The 10,816-nt window shown below is 42.8% G+C and overlaps 1 pseudogene; it reads left to right on the forward strand.

Moving 5' to 3' along the window:
- The first annotated feature begins 8,577 nt into the window (after positions 1-8,577).
- On the forward strand, positions 8,578-10,395 carry LOC131525186 (phospholipase A and acyltransferase 3-like; annotated as a pseudogene).
- Positions 10,396-10,816: the final 421 nt, after the last annotated feature.

Consider the following 10,816-nt stretch of genomic DNA (forward strand, 5'->3'; position numbering starts at 1 on the left):
CAGGCCACCCTGAAAGATCTACCAGTGAGATAGGATTCAAACCAGCGAAGTGGAATTCCAGCGATGCCCAGTGATGAGAGAGTGGAGAGGAGTATCTGATGATTGACAGTGTCAAACGCGGCAGATAGATCCAGCAGAATGAGGACTGATGATTTGGAATGGGCTTTTGCAATTCGCAGGGCTTCAGTGACCGAGAGAAGCGCAGTCTCAGTTGAATGGCCACTCCTGAAACCTGACTGTTTAGCGTCCAGTTTGTTGTTCTGTGAAAGAAACAATGAGACCTGGTTGAAGACAACACGTTCAAGTGTTTTCGCTATGACTGGAAGGAGAGAGACAGGTCTATAGTTTTCTATAAGAGAAGTGTTTAATGTAGGTTTTTTGAGCAGTGGGGTTACCCGAGCCTGCTTGAACGCAGTGGGGAAGATGCCTGTGAGGAGGGATGTGTTGATGATGTGTGAGTGTCGGTAAGAGCGTGGGAGAGATTGCTTGCAGAAGGTGCGAGGGGATTGGGTCAAGAGGACATGTTGTAGGATGGTTGGAGAGGAGAAGTTTGGATACTTCAGCCTCCGTCAGGGGACAGAAGGAGAAAATGGGAGGTTTAGCAGTGGAAGTGGTTGGTTGGGGGTCCTGTGTGCGTGGAGATGAGAACTGATTACTGATCGATCTAGTTTTGTCTGTAAAAAAAAGTAGCAAAGTCATCAGCTGTAATAGAAGTGGTGGGAGGTGGTGGAGGAGGACAGAGGAGAGAATTAAATGTTCTGAAGAGATTACGCATGTCTGGAGCGCTGTTGATCTTGTTGTGGAAATGTGAGGATTTGGCAGTGTGGACATCAGCAGAGAAAGATGAGAGCAGAGACTGATACCTACTCAGGTCCGACGGGTTGTTTGATTTGTGCCATTTTCTCTCTGCCGCTCTGAGTTTAGTCCGATGTTCACGAAGAACATCAGATAACCAGGGGTTAGAAGGGCAGTCCGTGCTGACCTAGAGGAGAGAGGACAAATGTCGTCTAGACAAGAAGTTAAGGTAGAGCATAAAGTTTCAGTAGCTGCGTTTACATCCAGAGATGAGAAATGGGTAGGTGAGGGAAGAGGAGGATACTACAGAGGAAAGATGGGAAGGAGAAAGGGGCGCAGGTTTCGTCTAAAAGTAACGGTAGGGGTTGGTGGCACACGGGTAGCAAAATGTAGTGTAAATGTAATGAAGAAATGGTCCGAGATATGTAGCGGTTGTACCAGAATGTTATCTGCAGTACAATTGCGTGTGTAAATTAAATCAAGTTGGTTGCCTGATTTGTGCGTGCTAGTAGTGGTAAGGCGATTGAGATCAAATGAAGCTAGTAGCGAGTGGAAGTCTGTAGCACAAGGCTTGTCTAGGTGAATGTTGAAATCACCAAAGACTAAGAGTGGAATGCCATCCTCCACAAAGAGGACAACAACCCGTCCAGCTCCTCTAGGAAGGTGGCTAGAATTTGTCCAGGGGACGGTAGATTACCACAATCTGGAGTTTTATCGAGCTGATACAGTAATGGCATGACATTCAAATGAGTTGTAATTGCAAAGGGTAGAGTGGGTTGAGTATTTCCAATTGTGTGAAACGAGCAGGCCAGTACCCCCACCCGACCAACTTGACGCGAAGTATGAGAGAAAGAGAAATTAGTAGAGAGAGCAGCTGGGGTTGCTGAGTCTTCTGGACGAATCCAGGTCTCAGTCAAGCCCAAGATGCTGAGAGTGGATTTTAAAGAAAAGGCAGAAATGAAGTCAGCTTTGTTGACGGCTGACTGACAATTCCAGAGACCCACAGAGAAAGCCAGAGGTGTAGTGGAAGATGTAGAGATAGGGCGTAGGTTAGCAGTATTACGTTGCCGTCTGCGAGTGATGTTAGAGCGTGGCTGAGAGAGAACCGGAATGTTTTGGAGACACATGATAGAAGTAGAAGGAAAGAGGATAGGAGAGCAGAGTGAGGAAGGAAAAAGGTACTTAAGTGTGTATCTCGGTGTCGTTGCTCGGTTCAAGTCGCACAGGAAAAAGTCGCAGGTCTTTACACTCCTCGGTCTTCACACGACGGCTGAACGCTTCCGCAGACGCTTCCGCGTCAGCGCACACACCTCAAACAAATACACAGTCTAGAGTGAAAAAAAAAAAAAAGCTGTGGTCGCTTTTAATTAGCACAACCACCAGCCAATCGCAGGGCAATGGCTCAAATCGAAACTAACACTTCGCACTTAAGTGCAGGAAAGGAGTTTAAGCTAAAGGGCAGTTATTATAATGATCAATAAGTGCAATCAAAAATATAAACCACAACGAAAAAGCAGAATAGAAATAGGTAGGAAACGAACTATTCTTTCCTAGCAACAAGGAATTAATTTAAACAACAGAGCTAAGAATGAGTATTAAAACACTTACGCACTGCCGTCTGTCTCTTCTGGTGACTAATCGCCTTCTCCCGGGGTCTAACAGTGCCCGAACAGTTTAAATAGTTTTTACAGTCGCTGTGGTCGCTTTTAATTAGCACAACCACCAGCCAATCGCAGGGCAATGGCTCAAATCGAAACTAACACTTCGCACTTAAGTGCAGGAAAGGAGTTTAAGCTAAAGGGCAGTTATTATAATGATCAATAAGTGCAATCAAAAATATAAACCACAACGAAAAAGCAGAATAGAAATAGGTAGGAAACGAACTATTCTTTCCTAGCAACAAGGAATTAATTTAAACAACAGAGCTAAGAATGAGTATTAAAACACTTACGCACTGCCGTCTGTCTCTTCTGGTGACTAATCGCCTTCTCCCGAATACCTCTGAATACCACAGCATGCCTGGATACCTGCTCCAGGGGCACTCCTGCCCAAAGGAATGAGGGATCTGTCCACGGGCTGAAGGTTCTGCGGCAGGCCGGTGTAATCTGAACCCGGTGAGTACCGCGTTTCCACGCCCACCTCGGGACTCGGCCATGGAGCCAGTGCTGAAGCGGTCTCATATGGAGCAGACCGAGCGGAACTATCGCCGCAGCTGCAGCCATATGCCCCAGGAGCCTCTGAAAGAGTTTCAGTGGGACTGCCGTCCTGCCTGATAAAGTCTTGAGGCAGTTCAGCACCGACTGAGCACGTTCCTGGGTGAGGCGTGCTGTCTGGTTGACCGAATCCAACTCCATGCCGAGAAAAGAGATACTCTGCGTTGGCACGAGTTTGCTCTTTTCCCAGTTGACCCGAAGACCCAACTGGCTGAGGTGCCTGAGCACCAGGTCCCTGTGTGCGCACAACTGCTCTCGAGACTGTGCAAGTATGAGCCAGTCGTCGAGGTAGTTGAGGATGCGCACACCCCGTTCTCTCAGGGGAACAAGGGCCGCCTCTGCGACCTTGGTGAAGACGCGAGGCGAAAGGGACAGCCCGAAGGGCAGGACCTTGTACTGATATGCCCGACCCTCGAACGCAAATCGCAGGAATGGCCTGTGTCGCGGGAGAATCGAGACATGAAAGTACGCGTCCTTCAGGTCGATCGCTGCAAACCAATCTAGGGGACGGACGCACCCAAAGATGTGTTTCTGCGTCAACATCTTGAACGGCATCTTGTGAAGTGCACGGTTCAAAACTCGCAGATCCAAGATCGGTCGTAACCCACCGCTTTTCTTGGGCACAATGAAGTAAGGGCTGTAAAACCCGACCTCATATCGGCTGAAGGACCGGCTCTATCGCGTCCTTCGCCAGCAGGACTGCAATTTCCGCACACAAGACAGGGGCATCGACGGCCTTGACTGAAGTGAACCGGATGCCCCCGAACCTGGGGGGACGCCGGGCGAACTGAATCGCGTAGCCGAGTCTGATGGTCCGCAGGAGCCACCGAGACGGACTGGGGAGCGCTATCCAGGCTCCGAGAGACCGTGCCAGCGGAACCAACGAGGCCACCGACATACCCGCGGTGGGGCAGCGAGGTGGAACACAGGGACCCGGCCCGGAGCCTGTGACGGCTTGGCCTGTGATGGCAGGGGGCGGGGTCTGGGTGTGCAGTGTAACATGGCGTGAAGGGCAGAAGCCGCCTCCCCACAGGCTCTATAAGCACTGCCAGTTAGACCTGACGAATACTTACAGGCCCGCGAGGGGAGACACGGGTCACCCCGCAGAGTGGTAGCGGCTGTTGGACATAGTTGCATGGCCACAGACCGCTCCACTGAGGGGATGCCCGCATACCCCAAAGCGGCCCCACCATCGAGGGTGGTGAGAGCGGAGGAGCCACAAGATTTGTTTCGGACAGTAAAAGGTGCCTTCCACGATCTTGTAAGCTCCTCATGCACTTCCGGAAAGAATGGCACCGGAGGGGGGCGCTGAGAACCAGCGCGACCCCCACCGAGAAACCACTCGTCCAGCCTCGAAGGATTGGGACGCGGTGGAGGATTCCACACGAGCCCGACATTCTCGGCGGCCCGGGAAAGCATAGCCGTCATCTCTGGGTCTGGCTCGGACAACGCTACCACACCCGAAGGGGGCAACGCAGCCGAGTCGTCATCCCCAGAGGGCGACTCGCTCTCCAATGCAGCGACCGACATCTGGTCGTCAGGGGGAGCACCGAAGGAAACAGGCGGTATACCCCGCTCTGCAGAGGTCCCAGCCCGCTCCAACGGCAACCCCACCGGCTGCGGAGCGCCTGAGGGGTGAGGAACTCCTCTTGGGGAAGCCCTCACTGTCACCCTCAGATCACCTCTGACTCCACCGGATACAGCGCCACCCGGGAACGAACGCTGGATCGCGGCAGAGGCAGAGGACTCCGCCATGTTTGACATAGCGGAGTCTATTATGCAACTCGAGATGGTCATGTCCCCACAAGAAGAACATGAACCATCCACGAAAGCTTCCTCAGCGTACTGAATGCCCAGACACATGAGGCAGCAATCGTGACCGTCCTGAGGGGCCAGGAAACGACCACACCCAGAAACGCACGGGTGATAAGACATCTTTAAAAAGACGTGATCACCCGTGTTGCTCTTTAGAGAAATTTGCTCTTTATTAAGTGCTGAAGCACGCAGGGAGCTGGCCACCACACACTCCGAGTGTGACTGTCTTCACGGAATCGACCTCTTCTCCCGTGAGACCGCGACCACCGCTGCTGCGCTGTAACGCCCGCACTCGCCGCTCTTCTCACTCGCAGGATAGAGAGCAGCAGTGATTCACCGCCGCTCGGCTCCGGCGAAGGATGAATTATCGCGGTGCACCCGCTGCCTCTTATACTCACGCTGTGATCAGTGGCAGCTGGATGCAATGATCGCATGCCAATGTCCATTGGCTCGTTTAGTTACACTCGAAGTGGATTGGTCTCTCTGGCGAGATCCCAATTCGTCGGTCATCCGACGTGACTCGGAGTGACCGACTGAAAGGGAACCACCCTTACAGCAGCACTGCAATAAAGCACTGCTTTTAATTAAATTATCACACCTAAGCAATATTACGATCCCTTTTTTCCGATTTAAAATTGAGAGTTTGAAGCAGCACATCTGATGGAACACAGATTATATATTACTGAACTCACGCTGTATGATGTTACGAATAACATGGGGTATGGGGTTACAGAAACTAGTTCGGTCTGCTTCCCTTCACACAGCTGTAAAGGTATGTGACTGTAGAAAAGGTGCACAACGACGGAGCAAAGAGTAATAGTCTTTAATTCCAACTTAAACACAATGGACAGGAGAATCACCAGGAGAACGTACAAACACAAACTCACATCAGTCCAGGACCAAGACCAGACAGACAGGTTTTTCGGGCCGCTCTGCCAAGATTGTGTTTGCATGCAGTACAAATACAGCAGCGTTTTACTGCCACGTTGAAAAATAAAAAATAAATAAATAAGATTAACATCATAATATTTCAGTCAAAATTACAATAATAAAATCATGTTACATTGCATGAAGTAAATGTGAATATTTCACCTACTCCACCAAAAAAGCCTGTGGCATCCAACCTGTCATTCTTCACATTTATTAACATGAAAAACAGGAATAAAAACGTTCTACATTGAAGTAAGCTCCAACTCGGTTAACTGACTGATTTATGAGAATGATAAAATAATGTTGGCAAAGTTATATTGTTGGCTTTTCTGAGGTAGGCTAAGTTTTATGTTACTATTTGTTTTATTAAATTGTTCTGATTTTTTCCAACATTCTTTCTGATATGCATTCATTTTTTTTTTTTTTTTCGAGCTGTAAATAGTAAAGTGGAAAAGATGATTGATTCACATGCCACTTGAACATTTATTGTTTGTATTTTGTGATAAAATTGACAGAAATTATAGGCTGAGACTTTGTGCTATAATAAAAGTAACAAAGCACAAAGCTTATTGCAATTATTTGGTTGTTGGTGTGCTACAAATAATGAATGGACTTGAAAACATTAAATATGATTTCCAAGCATTTATACCGTAAATAAAACAGCTTGTGAATAGTCACGTAACATTATTTACCTCAGAAGCATTTTGAATATGGGCCCGAGGCTGACTTGCTATGCCCCTGATAGGAATGAGTGCTAAAGGTGTGAGGGAGTGTTGTTTTACATCACTGTGTGATAAAATACAAAAACTTAAACAGAAGACGCCAATCTGAACACTCTTGAGCACCTGTGAGGGATTCTGTAGAGATGAGTTGAGCAACATTAGAGATCAGGGTGTTTAAGGAGGTCAAACTGTACGTAAATATTATACATCAGTTGAATTAAATTAAAGGATCTAGGGATACTCAAATGCAAACTGTGTGTTTTGCTTCAAGAGAGCAATCATGCATTCTTCATTCATTTATAATCATTTATTCCTATAATCATGTGACCCTGGACCACAAAACCAGTCATAAGTGTAAATTTTTCTAAATTGAGATTTCTACATCATCTGAAGGCTGAATAAATAATCATTCCATTGATGTATGGTTTGTTAGGATCGGACAATATTTATCTGAGATACAACTATTTGAAAATCTGGAATCTGAGGGTGCAAAAAAATCTAATTATTGAGACAATCTCCTTTAAAGTTGTCCAAATTAAGTTCTTAGCAATGCATATTACAAATCAAAAATTAAGTTTTGATGTATTTACAGTAAGAAATTTACAAAATATCTTCATAAAACATGATCTTTACTTAATATCCTAATGATTTTTGACATAAAAGAAAAATCGATCATTTTGACCCATACAATGTATTTTTGGCTATTGCTACAAATATACCCCAGCGACTTAAGACTGGTTTTGTGCTCCAGGGTCACATATAATCTTTTATGATAATTAGTCATTAGCCATTTATATAATTTATAATTTGTTTATTATTGTCATTTGTATCATTTTAATTATATTATTCAGTTACTCTTTAAGATTTTATTTTGCTTATTATTCTCCTTGCTTATTTATTTTCATAGTTGTTTAGTCTTATTATGTGTGTTTTAAGGGTTGTTTGTCTTCATGAATAAGAGATAAGTGGGAATGTTTATGGAAACTCAAGGTTTATGGGATGTTGTTTGAAGCAGTTTGGTTTAACAATACTTGTTGAATTTGTGCTGGTCAGACGAAGTCTGAGCGTTGAAACATACGCAACTAATAAACTCTTTGATCATCACTTCGTCTCCTGCTTCTGCTCTTCTCTGCTTTTTCCTCATTTAACTTCTTGGCTGATAGAAGACTGTTAATAGAGTTTTGGGTATTTTGGGTAGCAGACAAGACTTGCTGTTAACAGGTTTTGGGTATTAGACTACAAGTTGTTCTGTTACCAGACAAAACAGATATTTTCTGACGGCATCTGGTGTCCGGGGCTGGATGGCGTGGAGGCAGGATGGAATAACACGGAGCTGTTATCTCCATAAGAGCGAAGTTGGGATTGTTTCTCGCATGACCAGATGTGACAATTCCACAATTGGAAGAGCATTTTAAGATTAATAAGCAGGAGCTATAATAAATGATTCATAATTGCTAAATATCCCTCTTATGTTATGAATTATGTTCTAATCATGAAATATTAAGTTTAAATACAGTACATTACTGCAATTCCACTGTGGTAAAGCGTTGCCATATGGCAACATTGATATTTTCTCAGTTTACAGTAAAACTTAGACAATGTTGATTTGTGAATAAAAAATATGTAAATTACTAACCAAAGATGATGCAAAAAAATAAAATAAAATAAAAATTACCCCTTGAGAATAGATGGTCATTTCTGGAGCACTTCAACAGGTGTCCTCTGTGTGAGGGGGAAAAAAGTGCCTTGGATGAACATTCAAATGTCATTTGACTTAAAAACAGCACATCGTTGACTACCTTATGGCCAGACCTTTTAATCACCGTATTGCAATTTATTGTATTTTCAGAATAACAAGGAAGTAAGTATAAATTAATTGTAGAAACACTGCTATGCAGCACTGTGACTGTCAGCTAAACAGAGTCTTTCTCATTCTTGGTGATGTTTTGCATTCAACACATGTGAAACAAGATGAACAGCATTGTTTCATTTGTCAGCACTGATGGAACTGTTCTGGAAAATTCCACACCTTTAAAAGGCGTGCTCTGTAGCACTATAAAAGACCAAACTCAACTTCTCTAAAGCAAAAACAAAATAAAGAAATGGCAATAATTAATAGTAAGCAGATCCGAAATAATAACGTTAATGAAGAACATTTTAAAGAACCATTGTCTCTTGTTCCAGCAACTTCAGCCACAGTGAGTTATTCTGATTTTAATTAGTTTAGGATTATATTAATTTTTAACCTATTAACTGTCACTTAGAGCATGTACTGTCTTTTAAAGCACAGATCTGGTAATTCATGAACACTTTGGAATACAGACCTAAGAAGTAAAAAAAAGTTACAGAATTAAAATATATTTTTTAAATAATTTGGAATTTTGAAAAAAAAAAAAAAATGCTCAAATGCAAAGAATACGACAAATAAAATATTTTTGTTAGCTGTGGAAATGTCATGTCATGGGTTTGCATTTAGAAGAAGAACTGGTTGACTGACTTTGATTTCAGGAGGACTTTAAAGGTTTGGCCTATAGTCAGACTATAAATGAGCAAACATTTATCAGCTTTTCTACGTTTTTTTGTCAAAAAAGGTCCTGGGGCAGGAGCTCATCCCACAGTAACTGTAGGGAAGCATACAGAGCTTCTAAAGCTTCTAAATTCTAAATCTTTTAAAATTCTAAACTCTCTGAAACAAGTACAGGTACTATATATTTTGTGTGTACAGTAGCTATTTTTAGGCAAAATTAAGAGTTTTAATTTCTTCTTGTTTTTATCTATTCACAAGTGCAATGGCATTGTGTTATTTTAGATGAACAGTTTGATAAATATATAGGCCTATTTGACAGATTGAAATTAAACTTCAATGTTACTTTTTTCTTTTTTTTAACATTACACCTGATATTGTCTCCTATAGGATAATGAGATCAAGCCTGGAGACCTTATTGAAATCTTCCGAGGCCCGTATCAGCACTGGGCGATTTATGTTGGAGATGACTATGTGATTCACGTGGCTCAACCATGTGAGTTATAGTTATATATATATATATATATATATATATATAATGATTTTTATATGAATGCTGCCAATTGAGCTAAACTTGTATTGAATCTGAAACTTTCAATTTATGTCTCATGAGTCATGATTGTTTTTACTGTTCTATTTCTTTCTCTGTAGCTGAGCACGCCGATGTCGGGGTCGGCAGTGTGAAGTCAGTACTACACAACAAGGCCACAGTGAAGAAAGAAAAACTGGAGGATGTGGTTGGCAGCGATGATTACCAGATCCACAATGTCCTAGATAAGAAACATCAGCCACTTCCCATTTCACGTATACTACAGGAAGCAGAAAGCCAAGTGGGGAAGGTACTTCCATACAGTGTATTCACAGACAACTGTGAGCACTTCGTTACGCTGTTGAGATACGGAACACCACAGTCCCAGCAGGTACAGTTATTCGGCATGACCTTTTATATCAGAATTATACTGTTCTCATAAATGTCTCATATTTGATATTAAACACTATATTATGTCAAAAAAAATTCAGTTATTTAGATATAAGGTGTGTCGGCCTTTCATATTAATAATACATCACACAGTATATTATAATAATTCACAAATACAACAAATTATAACTAAACGGCTACAACATTAGGATTAAGGTCACAAAGGCAACAACTTTTCACACCATGAATTAATACAAATACTTTCTGTTTATTCTTATAGGTGCAGAAAGCTGTGGCTCTTGTTTTTGCTCTTGTTGCTGTCGCATGTTGCATCACTTGTTTGGTTTTATATTGTAAAACGCAAAGCAAAGTATACAGTTTGCTTGGTATTCTCTCCTTTTTTTCATGGCTTTTCATGGTTTTTTTCCTGGTAATAAAAACGGCCTAATCACCCATAATTTGAACTTCTCATACTGTGCAACAATCATAGTTTTATATGTAAAGCTTAACTACCTCCTATCGTAAACTCATATGAACTGGGACACATGCCAACGCTTAAGCAGAGATAACCGTGGTTCTGATTTCTGTGTTCTTCTCCACTTCTCATCTGATATTTGACTGGTTCATTAATAAACAACTCCTCACCCTCACCCCGGACTCCCCGTCTCTTCATTCCTGATCCAACAGTTGTTTTACAATCAGTTTGCACGTGCAGTGATTACACTTAAAGGACATGAGTAGTGATGAAGATCCTTTGATTAAAAATAATGTACTGGACATTTAACAAACATTTAACAAAAAAAGATCCATAGATCAAAATTTGCAGGGAAGGTTTTTCAGGGAAAGAAAATAAAAAGCACTAGTAAAACAATCAAAAGCTATAATAAAAAAGAAACGC

The sequence above is a fragment of the Onychostoma macrolepis genome, chromosome 19 (assembly GCF_012432095.1).
Source record: "Onychostoma macrolepis isolate SWU-2019 chromosome 19, ASM1243209v1, whole genome shotgun sequence".
Lineage (NCBI taxonomy): Eukaryota > Metazoa > Chordata > Actinopteri > Cypriniformes > Cyprinidae > Onychostoma > Onychostoma macrolepis.